This window comes from Parasteatoda tepidariorum, chromosome 4 (assembly GCF_043381705.1).
Source record: "Parasteatoda tepidariorum isolate YZ-2023 chromosome 4, CAS_Ptep_4.0, whole genome shotgun sequence".
NCBI classification, from domain to species: domain Eukaryota; kingdom Metazoa; phylum Arthropoda; class Arachnida; order Araneae; family Theridiidae; genus Parasteatoda; species Parasteatoda tepidariorum.
Window position 1 is genome coordinate 15,621,903 of NC_092207.1, and position 16,494 is coordinate 15,638,396.

The 16,494-nt window shown below is 28.6% G+C and overlaps 1 long non-coding RNA gene across 1 annotated transcript in view; it reads right to left on the reverse strand.

Annotated features, from left to right (window-relative positions):
* Window positions 1-1,931: 1,931 nt before the first annotated feature.
* LOC107453396 (uncharacterized) overlaps window positions 1,932-16,494 on the reverse strand; it is a 71,854-nt gene continuing 57,291 nt past the window's right edge. Inside the window, exon 3 of the long non-coding RNA XR_011636685.1 lies at window positions 1,932-2,015. This is a non-coding gene — a long non-coding RNA (uncharacterized lncRNA). The remainder of the gene's footprint in view (window positions 2,016-16,494) is intronic.

Here is a 16,494-nt window from a genome sequence, read left to right on the forward strand (position 1 = left end):
GAGAAGTGATAAAGAAAAGAAGGAAATATAAAGAAAAGGGGGAAAAGTTTCTGAATATTTTTTGGGAGTAGTTATCTTTCGAATCAAAAGTGACCCTTTCGAAAAGCAAAGAGTAGGTATTCGAAAATGTTCGATATATTGACGAAAAGAATCTGTGCCCTGGGATTTTCTATCAAATGTTTCGAATGAATTGGTGTATTTCTTTTTATTGTTATATTTTTTTAGGTTTAAACCTTTCGACAGGTATAGAATTAATTTAGGTATCTAGTGGATGTTAGGAATTATTAATTACTAAGTTAAGATGACTTTCAAACAATAAGCAAATCAGTAGTATAAATCAACTACAGATGGCAGCACTGATTAGCTTATGTCTGTCTAAAAATTGACTATCTTATTTAATTTTTTAAATTCATTTTTTTTTATTTTAATTTTATTTTTATTATTTTCTGTACTATTTGATTTTTCACTTTTTATTCTTTTACTTTACCTTTTTATTCTTTTACTTTACTTTTTTATTCTTTTACTTTACTTTTTTATTCTTTTACTTTACTTTTTTGATTTATTTTATAAGGTAATGAGAATAGCATTAGGCTTCGAAACGGATATGAAGAAATTCTTCGAAAAATTAGTAAACAATCGACAAAGGGCAATATAAATGCAAATTTGTAAAGAAAAAACTAAATGAAATTGTTATTGTAAAATTCTTACATTTTTAAGAATTAGGGACTTACGAATCAGGGACACTTGTTTGGCTTTTATAGCAATTTAAAAATGGTAGGTTTTCTCTTTTGCTGCATTTACGTTGGAGATGTGAATAATGTATTACAACAACTTACTTTATCTTCTCGAATAATGCACAATTTCTTATAAAATTTAAGTATCCATTAACTAAAAATTTCAAGTTTGCCAAATGAGAAAATGTTTATGACAGACTTCAGTGCCTGGAAATTGAAATTCTAATCTAATATTTTTTCATGATCACAGGACTTTCTGGATTATGTTCTATTGCTTTTCAGATCAGGTAACAAGGTACAGAGATTTTCAACTACATGATTAGTACTAAATTTCAATAATATGGTCGACATAAGGTTTGAGCAACATGGCTTGGTCAATATATATAATATATATATAAGAAAAGAAATAGTTAGTTAAATGGTTAAGAGGGAATGATGATAATCAATGATTCCTTAATTAAATAGAAATAAGGGATTTACTCAGTTAAATCGGAAAATATTGCGCTATAAATTTCTTTTCGACGCAGCCGATCGATATCTATTTCATTTTGATAAGCTTGACACGATTTTTAATGCTGATCAATTAAACTTTTAAAGTGTCAGAAATGTTTATAATTTTATAAACATTACGACTTTAATTAGAAACAAATTTCTTCAATTTTCAAAAATGTAAGCTTAGATACTTTCGTACTTCTGCAAAATAAAGAAATTATGTTCAAAACTACTAGAATATGGTAAAATTAGCCGTGTTTCGAGCTCTATTGGACCACCAAAATACTCAGTAATTTTTACCAAGGTGCCTTCGAAATGATTTTGGAGAAATTAATCATAAAATATAATTTTACAATATGTGATAAAATATGGTGAAATTCAGTAATTTTATCATAATATAAAAGAGCATAACAGGAACCATTTATTCGGTTAAATTACAGTTTTATATTTTTACTAAATGCGTGATATTAAAAATTATAATTTTGTAAGCGTTACCCTATGAACGGAAAATTTACCAAATGAATGGTTTAAATACCATGTGTGATAGTTTTATCAAAAAGAGTTAAGTTTTTTTTTTATTTATCAGAAATATTATTACTATACAGTGTAATAGTTTTACTAGAATTTTAATTAATCTTCAATTGAAAAAATTCTTTGAACACTTTTATGACCTTATTTAATTAAAGCAAAATTATGATTAACTTACCAATACATGAGACATGGGTGTCTTTTGAATTGCTCCCACTGCTACGATCAGAAACTGCGGTCACGAATTTGAGTCATCGTTGTCTGTAAAACGTAAAAATCTTGATATTTTATTATTTCAAAAGAATTTGTAAACATTTCACAATATTTTAGTGTTTAAAATTATTTTTAAACTCAAGTTATTCATTTTTAATTTTCCAACATATTATTGTAATAATCTAATACACATCTCTTGATGTATCTAATATACATTTGATCATATAACAAAATTCAAAATAACTTGTCCTGAAACTTACACTTTTGAGGTTGCTTGGAGTGTTTAAAATATCAACTTTACCAATCTTAATACTTCAATTTAGGTATATTTCATGAAGTATGGATTTGTACACGCAACATTGCTACATTCCCCGGCAACTTGCATAAAAAGTAAGAAATTTTGACTTTTTTTTATGTTATTAAAAATGAGAATCCAACTCGACACTTTTATTGCTAAATACAATAAAAAATTAAATGATGCAAAAAATGTTGTAATCCATAAGCTTTTCCAAGAAAATTATATGCTAAACAAAAAAAATTATGAAAACCATTTTTTGTTTCTTATTTTATTTACTGTTTCTTACGCACAAGACTAAACTATTCATGAAACAAATTTTATAAAATTACTGATTTTAATATTTCCATACCGACATTTTCTGTTTTTTATTTTTTTCTGCAAGACTAAATTAATCATAAAACAGATTGTGCAAATTAAAAATTTCAATATTTTTATACCGACATTTCCTTATTTATTATAACCATTGTAATTGGAAATACATTTATCATGCCTTCTCTTAAAAAACTCTAAACACAACTCGGTAGATAGTTCAAAAAAGAAGAAAAATGCAGACTTATGCAAATTTGTTTGTGTAATTGTGTTTGTTTTGTTTATGTTTTGCATTATTAATTTATGGCATAATATGTTTAACAGCAGAAAACATTTTTTTTTAAAACTTTCATTACTTGGTGTTCATATTACTAAACTAATAAAAGATAGAAGGTTAAAAAATTACTGACTCTCCAATTCTTCATGACCTCGCCTTAATTATTATAAACTTTATGATTAGTACTATACACACACATATATATATGTAATATAAAATAATACAAAAAGATATAAATAATAAAATAATAATAAAAAGTTTTATAACTCATCAGCGGCCAACAGCACAGCATAACAGCACAATAAATGTCAGATTTTGTTATAGCAACGTAGCGAACAGAAAAATCTGTTGGTCATGCTGGTATTTGATGAACCCTACACTAACAAAAATACAATAATATAAGATCCCCATAAGAATGCAAAGATCTTTTAAATATAAAATCAAAAATCTTTTAATTCATTGTCAATGCAAAACCAAATTCTATACTAATTCTCGTTCAAAAATACCACCTCCACATTAACAGCCATCCTTCAAAATGATTGGATTGAAAATGGTGCTTTATAAATGAATATAAGTGGCAGTTACGGTTTAGGCATCTGTGGACAGTGTAAATATATGTATGTGTATATATTTATTAAAGTATGTTTAGGCCATATATATATTTCTAACCTTATATATTTTAACCATAGTGGCTATTAGGGTATAGATTGTGACTATTTTTAAAAAATACTATATCACATCTATGAAGATGATTTCTTTAAAAAATATTTATAGATTTTATAAAAGTGTATCTAGATTTTTCTTCCTATTGACGATAAAATTGAGGATCAAGTTAAGTAAGGATGAACAAAAAGAAAGAAAAAATCTAAAAGCTTCTATCCGTCCATCCCATTTCCTAAAGCGAGTATTATCTTTAAAAATATTTTAGTCAAACGCATGAAATTCTACGCGTATGTCCTTCTCGAATATTCCGTTTCATGAAAAAATATAGATATAATGTTATAAGTGTTTCCCTTTTAACCTAACTTGGTCTCTTATTCCATTCGGTTGCAGCTATTATCTGGATTGGTTGGATTTTTCAAAATGGAGGCTTATTTGTCGAACGTTCTAAAATTTTATATAAGTTTTTTTATATTTTTCTCCTATAAGAATTCCGATAGAAAGCAGTGTTTTAAGTCCTGAAATTATGTTTATATTTTTATTGTCTCGCAGATTTCAAATGTTTAAGATATTTAAATTTCGTTATTAATTCTTAATTAAATGATCTGAATTGAGACGAGTTAATTTTAAGACATGTTAATTATATTACCAATTGAACTGATTTAATTTGGTTTCTTATTCCAATTCGGTGGCCGCTATTATCTAGATTAATTGGATTGGTTTCAAAATGGATGCGTATTCGTCAAATGTTCTAAAACTTTATATGCATATATATATTTTTTCTCTTATAAGAATTTCGATAGAAGACAGTGTTTCAATGTTTGAAATTATGCTTATTTTTTTATTTCCTCGCAAATTTCATATGGTTAAGAATTTTAAAATTTCGTAATTATTTTTTAACTGATTGATCTGAGTTACTTATATTACAACAATATGAGTTACTTATATTACAACTGACCTGGATTTAAGGCTAGTCAACCTGGATTAAAGGCTAGTGTTTTCTGAATAGGTTTAAGTTTTACAAGAGAAGTGCGTTTGTCAAATCTAAAATTTCGTATATAATTTTTTAAATTGAAAGCAACGTTTAATTATGTTATTTATATTTTTAATTGATGCAAGGTAATATTTGTTGCAGCCATAGTCTAATTTATTCGGATTTTTTTAAAAATAAGTGTTTTCGTGAAATGTTTTAAAATTTCATATTGATTTATTTAATTATTTTTGAATTTTTTTTAAATATCAGAAACAGTGTTAGATGATGTCCTGTAGTTACTCTCTTTAAACTAATTGATCTGAATTTTTTGACAAGTTAATTTCATTACTAATTTAATGATCTTATTTATGGTGGGTTACTTTTGGTTACAGGCTTTATCTGAAATAATGGGATTTTTAAAAGGGATGCGCATTTATCGAGTTATATAATAATGTTATTTAAATTTAATTCCAAAAGTTATATAAATGTGTATCGTTTTCTCTTAGAATAGTTCTGGATTAAAAGCAGTTTTTTTTGTTTTAAAATTATATTTATATCTTTAAGCAGATGGTAGAAGTTATAATTAAACATCAGGATTCGTTCAAATTACATTAAAATTTTATACAGAATACTCACTTTTATTTAAAGAAAATCCTGTGCGAAAATTAAAAAAATTAATTATTTTGTTTTTTAAAAAATGCAAACGAAGAATTAGCTTTCATTTTATTAAGAATTTAAAATCCTAAAATGACACTTAATGGGGAAATACTAAATCTTTTTGACATTGATACATTTATCTTACATATTTCTAAAATAAGCATTACTTAACGCATGCATACTAGGAAGCATGGCTAAATAAATTCCCAAGGTTCATTTTTAAAGCATTTTATTTTTAAATTAAAAAATCAAATCATTGCACAAGTTTTTATTTTCCATTAATCAACAACATATTATTAATTCTTTATCTTTTCAAAGTTATCTTTTTAAATAATCTTTCTAAGTTTATCTTTTTAAATTACACAAAACTAATAGATCTAAGTTACGACAAGTTAATTAAATTTCTAATAAGGGAGTAGTTTAATTCGCAAGAAAAATAATTCTCAACATTAAGAACAATAATTTTTAATTGGTAACATGGAAACTTTGTTATTTTTAATTAATGAATAAATACAAACAATTTGACAAACTTTCTGAGGAATTTTATAACAAAGAATTTTCATTAATCCTATTGCTCTTACTTTTTAATGAAACATACTTTCCCAAAGTACCTATTTGATTTACACGTTCCAAATCCTGTTCCACAACACATCCTTAAAATTTTAAAGGAAAACTATTTATTATTATCGAAGAGTGAAGAAAACCCTTCAAATGTCGAAAAATATGAATGCAATGTGCATTCATATTTATCGAGTGATTCGATCCAAGCGCCCAATCAGCTGGAACCAAAACTTCTGAAATCCTGTCGATAGACTCTAAGAGAGTAGATTCGAACTGAAGTGAAGAAAGTTTTCGAACTCGTTATTTCCATATCTGCCTCCTTAAAGCTTCGGTATCGACGCAGAAATCTGAACAGGAAAGCAAAATAAAATATGGACACCTGAAAGTGTATCGAACACTTCGAGCGTGAGTCCAAAAGAAAAAGAAAACCATTTCCTTTTCTTCGATCGTGCGTTTCGAACTGACCAGGCATCAGCACACCCCTTAGAGAAACGGACTTGCCTTCATTGCGGAGGTAAATTTTTTTAAAACTTTACTTCTTTTCCAGTCCAGGAAAGTCCTTAAAATGAAAAATAACAAAATAAAAAGTCAGTTGCATTTAGGAACGTTTGGAGAAGGGGGGTCAGAAGGGATCTCGTTAAAGCAGGCGCTTTGGGACACTACCTTCGAAACCATTAGTGAACAACAAGACTTTTCTGCAAGTCTGTCTTCTTTTCCAAGTAAGCCCCCTCACCCTTGTCGTCCACTTTCGTCCTTCTAGTCTTTGGACTTTTACGGTAGTTCTTTTTTTCCCCTTTACTTTTTGTACTCTTTTCTTGATTCAAGTTTTCTTGAATTAACAGGCTCTGCTCACAAAGATCAAATGAAAGAGGAAGGAATAAATGAGGCTACTTGAGTTTGGATAGTAGTCGAGGGGGAGGTGAATTTTGTTTGATTCTTGAACCATTCAGAGTGGAAAGAGTGAATAGAATTTCAATAGCTTCAAAATAGGAAAGATCTAGATTAAAGTGTGTTCAACGAAAAAAATTTAAAGTGCGCTGTTCTTAAAAGAGCAATGATTGTAGAATTTTTTTTCCATGATTATCCCTAGGCGTTTGATGTTGGTAAAGATAAATATAAATATTTGATAAGCTTATAATTAATGTTCATTTTCAGTTTAGTTCTTGTTGTCCTTATCATCTTCGGGCAGCTTTTTTAAAATTAGTTTCTGTACTCTTTTATTGATTAAGTTTTCTTGAATTAACGAGCTTTGCTCGCAAAAACCAAATAAAAGAGTAATGCTGTTGTAGTTTGTATGCTGTTATAGTTTGGATAGTAAATGATGCTGTTATAGTTTGGGTAGTTGTAGGATGGGATGGTGGATTTTACTTGAATCTTTGACATTTAAGAGTGGAAGGAATTTTTAATGGTTTCAAAATAGTAAAAAATTCTGGATTAAATTGTGCTAAAAATATTAAATTTAAAGGCTGTTCTTTAAAAAAGTAATGACTGTAAATCTATTTAATTATTACACATTTGAGAGTAATTTTATAAACGTTATAAGTGCTAAATTAATAAATTCTCTTGAAAAAAAGTTAAAGTCTACATCTACGCGGACAAAGCCACTAGCAACAGCTAGACGAGGAATTCATTTAGTTTATGTATTGCTTAAAATTAATTAAGGTGTTGGAATTGGAGGAGGGGTTAAAAAATTAGAATACTTAGATACAGTTATGCTGAGTATTCAGCTTGATTAGCATTAAAGTTTATAAGTTGCAAAATATAATTTTGAAAGGTGACCAAGTTGGTCACCAAAGGCGGCTAGTTCTTCTATATTATCTGAATGAATGCAACTTGATTGCTCAAATCAAGCCATATAGCCTAATTGTGTTGCTGTTTCGAATCAGTAATCCTGCTGGGTGAAACTTAGCGAATTTATGGCAGAGGGTGCGTTTCTTGCTTTTAAGTGGCGCCATCTATGGTCAAGAATACGACTTCAGCCACACAGCCTTTGTACAGGGTGGACATATGCCACAGCCCGTTTATATGGTGAACCCATTCATAAATTCATTCATCCAGAGATCGTAATTTTGACCGAAATCAGAGAACGATCGGTCGATCTCCAATTCAGTACTCCCAGAATTTGTTATAGTAGCATCGAGGACATAGTGACCCGACAGATTTTACGTACACAAGTCACCATCTACTACAGAGGGAGACTGCGGCCAGCGAGAATTGAACTCACAACCTCTTGAAAATGGGTTCAACGTCCTATTAACCAGGCTGTCACGGTCCTAGCCTAATTGTATGTGGGCATGGCAGCGGGAAAGCAGTATGACAATTCTGTGCCACCTAATAAATGATACTTCAAAAGCAATAATAATAAATAGTTCTGATTGGTTTATTGAATTTTTATTTGAAGTTGTTATTACTAATATGTTTTACGTTATCCTGTGTTAATATTTATAATAATTTTAATGAAAAAGTGGCCTTAAAGTTTATAGATTTAATAAATTTAATTTTTGGAAAAGAATAAAATTATAAATAAATAGTCGAGACTAAATGATGCATCATTCATTGTAACTAAATTTCAATCCTGCTTTTAACTGCCACTTAATTTGTGCTTGTTCCCTAACCCTCAAATTTGAAGAAGGCATATCCTTGTCCAAGCTTTCAAATATATTGGGAATTTTGTATCCCAACTGCAAATGTCGAAGTATAGCCAGAATTGAAGTTAAAGTTATTAAGCTTTTACTTTGACAAAAATTTAAACTTGGATCGTTCTCCTATATACTCCCTACTCTTTCTCTATTTCTTATTATATTTTTCATTTCGTCTCTTAGACATTTCAATTCTTTATATTCTATGTTCTATCAAAGGTGTGCTTTTTTCTCCCTTTTTTTATTATTATCTAGTTTTAGTGTAGCTAGTTCCAGAGAAAACTGTCCGGTACTATTGAAGAGTGACTCTTTTCGCGCGTTGCCATGGAAACCAATCCAAATCCCAAGTAATACAAAAAGAAACGTCAAAGTTGTCAATAGCAAACCCACTTTTAATAACTAGGGATTTTCGCCTGGCTCTCTCTCGAACTTTTTACCTCCTTTTGCCTTCATTTTGTTTCTTTTTTCGATTCTCCTTCTCACACCCCTCTGTACTCATTTTGACCGGAAGTGGACGTGATTTTGCGACTTCAAGTATTCGACAAATGACAGAATAGCAGAACAGGAGAAAAGTAATTATGTCACCATCTTTTGTGGCCATCATCATAGTTTCATTTTATGAAGTTTCGAGTAGTTGATGGCAATTCAAAGTGAAGAAGTATGACCTGATTGTTTAATATTTTAATCAATTTGCTATTCCTGTAAACCCTTTACTTCTAAAAAAAGTAACATATAACTCATAGTTATTGTAAATCCTATTTATTACCTAGAAAACTATTTTTCTTATTTTCATTTCTGTACACTAAGCATTCTATTTCCTGAGTCAAAAACATTTTGAAATAATAATGTCTATAAACAGAAATTTATTTAATAATAATTCTTTTAACAATTTTTTATTTATTTAACTAATTTATGTTATATTACTTTGGCCAATTTCTATTTTAACTAAATTTTAATTATAAATATTAGAGCATCCCTATTTTAGGCAAAAAAAAAAACATTTTAATGTATTCAACTTTACATGGTTACATTAATTTGCCAAAAATATTCAACGGCACTTGAAAAGAAAATTTACAATAAGAAATTTAGAGCATGTGAAACGATAGGAAGAAATAAATGAGTTTTTTTTACTTTACGATATCTGAAGATAATATTTTATCATTACAACAATTTAAATTAAAAGCAGTTTGCAATCAACTTAGCTAACTTGAACTTAGTTTTTTTTTTAAGTTTGAAAAAATTCAATGCATATAATAAGATTTATATTTTTCCACGATTCATCTCTTTCTCTATTTTGTTTTATTCTTCTTGACATAAACGCATGCGCAAGCTTATTAAATAAAGATCTCGAGAGAGATAAGTAGCTTTTCCCTTAACACTGGATAATTATTATTTAAAACAAAAAGTGTACGAAAATTTTCTGATAATAGTACTTATAACTGAATTGCAGATTAAAATTACGTACAGAAAGTCCAAATTAGAATCTCGAAAGAAAGAAAAAACTCGTGTGAAGACCATAAATAAAAATGGACCTTTGAGCTCGTCATATTTCGTCTCTTTAGTTCGTCTCCTTCGTCTCTCGAGCTGCAAAGTGATTCGTGAGGTGTCTTTTTTTTCCACAAATTTAACAGTTAATAATTCTCAAACTAGTTAGGAACGCTAAATTTTTTATTCATCGCAATCCCAGTGCTCTTTTCTAATCGCACTCGTAATTTCTAAGATTCAAAGCCTTAAAGTGTTTACACAGCAAAGCAGAATGTAACGTAAAGTTGAAAACCTATTACAGTGATGGCAGCTCTGCTCATGTTTCTTTAATATAGAAGGTAACTTCTTAAATATAGAAACTATTTCCAGTTTGAATGTTTGCGAACTATTAATTATACTTAAAAAAAAATTATGATTTTTCGGTAATTATATATGTTTTTTTTTAGAGATAACCTTAGAATATTTGCAATTTAACTTCCCTGACTCTAGTCCATGCAGTTAGCTCCATTCCTTGTTTCTGAAAAGTATAGTGAAATTGCTTCAAATATTAACCAATAGATTTTAATCTTTCTTTTCTCGAATTAAGATATGCATTTAGTTTTTTCCACTTTCTTTTTCTTAAGATTAAACTCAAATTGTACATCTCTGGACAATGTTTTAGCCAAGTCTTTCAAAGCGCTATCTTTTAATGGCCATGGTAGAAATGCAGCAACCCAGTCAGACGACATGGAGTGTTCCTGAGCTGCTAGCTCTCTCTCCAAACTTCCACATCGCAACCAATCAGAGTAGGTTCAGCATGCACCTTTCTGCGTATGCGAGTCGGTTGTCCAATCTGAGACCAAAATTATACCCACGGCTCCCACCTCTCCCCTAATAGAGTGATAGTTACCTTTACCAACGGCGTAATCGGATAGACTTGCATATAAGAAAAATTATGTCTCATTTTCCCCCACCAATTTTATGTTTCAATCATTATCTGAGCATTATCTTGCTTTATCTCTCAATTCAAATAATTAAATGATAATTTAAAATTGACGCGATATTTGAAATTTATTTTAAAAGCGTAAACAGGATAAGACATCATAATAATTATTAAAATATATATGCTTAAATAATGTCCAAAATTCTTCTTAAATAACTCATGAATAAAAACTTAAAACCATTCGAGCAATATCCATTTTATATTTCATAAAACAAATGTTCTTTTTGAATATATTGCTTTGAGATGAAGAGTCTAAAAAAGGGGAAAAAATCAAAAAAAGGGGAAAAAGAAAAGAACAATGCATTTCTTCTTAGGGAAAATCTTCGAACTTGCTATTGCTATCACTACCCGTTAGTAAAGAACAATTTCAAGTCCAGGGATGTGACTGTCACACCTAATTGCGTCCGGTTCCAACCGGTTCTACTGTGACATACAGACGCTTTCCTCTGCATGCGTAACATGGTAAATGGATAAAATGCTCGCCTCACTGGATAAATGTCACTCAAAGTTGATTTTTTCGTGTGTTTCGAGCTCTCTGCTTGCTTTATGATTTCGTTCGTCTATTTATTTGTTTTATTTTAGCCTCCTTTGGATAGTTGGCGAAGGAAGAGTGAAAAAAACTCGCCTGGATGACAGCCAAGTGAAGTATTTGTTGCTAAAATCATTTGATTCGAAATGCGAAGGGTATATACAGGAAATTTATCTATTGAATTTGGATGAAAAACCGTCATGCGAAAAGAAGTTACGCGACTGACTGATACGTTAAATCAGAGATAAATCATAGATTTATTAAATTACATGTTAAGTTGATTAATCATATGAAATTCTAGTCCCTTTGCCTCTCTGAAACGAAATTATGTAATATAGAATGCTTAACTTGCAACTATGAATATACTCTATGATTGGAAAATATAGCAATAAAATTTCAAGGGACACAAACGAACAAGGTTACAACAAACAAAGTAATCAAAGTTTTAACAAAGTTATAAACATTGAAGTTAGTTTGATGCAAAGAAACTGCACTGGGAGTGTTAACTCGGATTAACTTAATTCATTTTATTTTATCTTAATGTGCTTAGATTTTATGTATCTTAAATAAGCATATAACTTTATATTTATATAACATGTGATAGCAAAAATTGTTAAGTTGATAATCTGCACAAATAGACAAGAATTATCACAACCCAAGTAATTCATATATAAAAAAAAATCGAATTTTTGTTACAGGATCACCTGTTGACTGCTAAATTAAATAAATTTTGGCTAGTTAGGATATAAGAAGTCAAACATTCACATGGAAGGGAAGGTGGGATAATACCGGATAGATAAGGTTCGAACACCTGCTGGAGATAAACTGTTCGACATAGAAACTTACTAATTTAACCTGGATATTAATTGTTTTGTTATTCGCAAATATATCATTCTTGAAAAGTTATGGATGTGCTACTTTTTTTTTAATAAAATAAATGATTTTTACTGGAAAACGTCAAATTTCCCGATCTAACCCCACTAGTGGAGTAAAACTCGGCATAGATGAAAACTCTATGGGAAATTTGGAAATACTAGAATTTCAGTGAAAAAGTAGTAGACATTTCTGCTTTATATGACTATTTAAGAAAATTATACTTGTAATTTACTTACGATGCAATCGAGGCCATACTAAAAGCAGGGGAGGGAAAAGAGAGTGACAACTCTCCCGGGGACCGACATAACTGTGGGTGCAATTCAATCTATAATAGTTGATGTTTTTTCTTAAAAGAAAATAGCAGAGAATTTCTTTGCATCTATATAAAAAGTACAATTTTGTACAAAGGATTCTCAAATGTCCTACAAATAAGGCCAAATGTGATTAAAAGAAGGTATTTTACGCTTTGAGCATGGCAGAACATTTGTTCAGCCATGGATGTAGTTATCTTTTTCCTATGCTGCTCTGCAGCTTCCGAGGGCCCAGCACATGTCAAGGGAGGTGGTACTCTGTACCAGGCAATGATGTGTTTTACCCCACGAGAAGAGATTATCAAAACGAATCAGAATGCTAATTATCGGGCTAAATCCTTATTGTTTGTTAGGGTATGAAACTTTAGTAGACGTTCAGTAAGCTGGACAAAAAAACAATTCTTATTACTTTTATGACCAATTTTTAAGGATAGTTTAAAAACAAGAGAACATTAGAAAGTAGAACAATTAAAGCAAGCTTATCTACACAGAAGCCGTGAGCTAATCAACAATAGCAAGCCAATAAAAATAAATCTTTCTTGACTAGTAAAGTGCAATTCAGAATTTCTCCGCTAGAAAACAGAACTAATTTTGCCGAAATAAAGGTACCTGGTTTCACCCATACATAGATTACAGAAACAAATTGAATTTAGCTAGTTGTGCTATGAAAAGCCATGTGTCTACCTGTATGATGACAAGTGAGATAAATCAAAGTTGGTTAGCTGCATTACAAAAAAAAAATTGTTTACCTGTATGCTAGCTTCTAAAATAAATTAAATTTGCCTTTGCTGTATTACAGAAATCTAATAATCTTGAAATCTGTATGTTGACAACGGGGATAAATCAAATTTGACTAGTTTTATTACAAAAAGTAACCTTAACCTTGTAATGGGAATACTGAAAAAAAGTACATTTGCCTATTCGTATCATTAAAAGCTTTTACATTTAGATATATCCACACTTTCCTTATCTTTTTCTGTTTGTCAACTATTAACGCAGAAGGAAAAAAGTTTAGAAAGGAAAAAAAAATAAGATTACACTTAATTTAAAAATAGGTGGACTATATGTTTTGCGTGAAAAATATATTTTATACACAAAATGTTTAAACTATAAACCACACATTAAATTGCATTAATCCTTCAGATTTTTTAATAGCTGAGAGAACAAGAATTTAATGTAATAAAAAATTAAATTTATTAGAGCATAACCGCTTCAAGTGTTTGCTTATTAAATTGGAAAATTATATTAAAAGGAAATTTTTTTTGTTGAGCTTAAAAAACAATATTTTTCAAAAATTCTTAGGTTCGTGAATTTGGAGCAACAATTAATAGCTACACCAAATAAAACTAAAAAAGGACTATTAAAATTTAACATTTTTAACGAAATTATTAGTTTAAATTAAAATAGAATCTTATTTTTAAATACTTAGAAAATCTAAATTCGACTGAAAAGTTCGTATTCTGCTTCATTTAGAAAACTAAACAATTCAAAAGATGGCTAATTGTCTTATTTTAATCTGCTTAAGTTAGTTAGAAAGCCATAAAGGAACTCGAGATAATTGACAAGCTTTAACTTCCTTATCATCAATTTTTAAGGCATATCACAGATGAAGAAAAAAAATTGTTATAAAAGAAATAATGTCTGAAATGAGTTATCACAGTTGAATATTTCATTGAAAGCTACAATTACTTTAAGAATGGAGCTCTTTTGTTCTAATTTCTTACGCAATCTTATCAAAAGTTACAAAATTTCTTTTAAATTATTAATCATTATAAATGCATCCAGTTTAATGATAAACTTATTTGAATAAAACTTTATTTTTATCGAATGTTAATAATGTCTGAAAAGAGTTATCACAGATGACTATGCCATTGAAAGTTACAATTACTTTTATAATGAAGTTCTTTTATACTTATTTCATGCGCAATCTTATCAAAAATTACAAAATTTCTTTTAAATTATTAATCATTATAAATGCACCCAGTCTAATGATAAACTTATCTGAATAAAATTTTATTTTTATTGAATGTTACTATTATATGATTGTTTGGGAGCAAATGTCTATTTGAATTCTAAATTTTGTTTATTTGAATTCTATTTTTATTTCATTTAAATGCAGATTGAAAAGTTGAAATTATGATTTGATACAGTAAAAGTAAGAATCATCTTACAGGTTCAATCATGAAATTGAAACAATAGATTAAAAGTATATATGAAGATGGATTATTTTTCCATATAGTAAATAGTTTCCATATAATACTGAAAAAAATTTGATCAAAACTTCCAGAATATTGCATAATTCGCCATGCTTCTGAATTTTTGTGAACAACAAACGGCTAGGTGAATTTTATAAAAGCACTTTGATAATAATTTTGGCAAAATTATCAATTAATTGCACTTTTATAACACATAATAAAATTTTGTAAATGTGATAAAATTTAGAAATTTAGTCATGATGCTTTCAAGGATGCCATACAAACCCTTTATTCAGTTAAATTTATTTTTCAGTTCAGTATATTTTATTAAATTTGTGGTAGTAAGAAATAATTTTGAAACCCGCAATTTCGGTAAATCATTACCATATGATCGGAAAAATTACGAAACGAACAGTTTAAATACAGTATATTTTAGGTTTTATTCGACAGAATTATGGTTTATTTTACTAGAAATCTCATTAAAATAATTTACGAGAATTTTTTAGCAACAAGATAATTTTAGCAATTTCGTCATGATACTTTCAAGGATGGCATAAAATCCCTTTATCCAATTAAATTTACTTTTCAGTTCAGTATATTTTATTAAATTTGTAGTAATGAGAAATAATTTTGAAAACTGAAATTTCGATAAATCGTTACCACATGATCCGAAAAAAATTACGAAACGAACAGTTTAAGTACTGTATATTTAAGATTTTATTCGACAGGATTATGGTTTATTTTACTAGAAATCTCATTAAAATAAATTACGATAATTTTTCGGAAATTTTGATTTCCATTAACAAATAAGTTTAGAGTAGAATTTAATATTAATAGAATAGTACAACAATTAAAGATACTTGAAAAATTAATGATATATTGATTTTGTTCTAAAATACAAAATCTCAAAAATTCCTAAGCTTAAGTTCTGAAATTTGTAATACGAAAAATAAAACAGGTATTCTAATAACTGAAATTAAAATTTTTCCTTGATTATAAACATTATTCCATTTCACTCTAACAAACTTTAAAAGAAATATTGAAGTTTAGTTGCCTTTGGCATTTTATTTATCTTTATAACTACCCATATTTATTTCATTCGTTCCAAGCTCACATATGCTATTTCACAAGAACAGATTTCATTAAGAAATTTTTAATAAAGTTGGTATAATTTCGTCAGAAATTGGAAAATCTTATTCGACAAATTAAACCACATTATTATCCAAATGATTACTTCATAAAATTTTTGAATACGAAAATTCGGTACTCATACCGATATTTTACATATAAGTAACAAATGCATATATGTATATAACAAAAAAATACTGAATCAATACAATAATATACAGTATGTTTGTCATTCGCCATCATATTGAAATGCGTGAGGCTCTAATTAGGAAAGTATAAAATAGTTTCCAATTATTCTGACTCTATTTAAATATGTCGCCATGGGGCGGGCTAGAAAAGTCATCAATCATCGATCAATTAGCCTGATTCATTTCAGACAGTTTTCAATAAGCTCAGGGTAGTGAAAACTTATAGTCAGTAGCAACACCAAGAAAATTATGGAAAATAAAAATAAATAATAAGTTTTATTTACTGCGCATAAGCTGCAAGTATATAGAACTCATAAAATAAGTTTAAAATGTAGAGAAAAACATGGAAAGTAACATAATAAAGATTAATAAAAAGAAAGAGAAGAAGAAAATTATTAAAATAAAATACTTTTAAAAATATTAATTAATATTATTATATCTATCAATATATATATATAT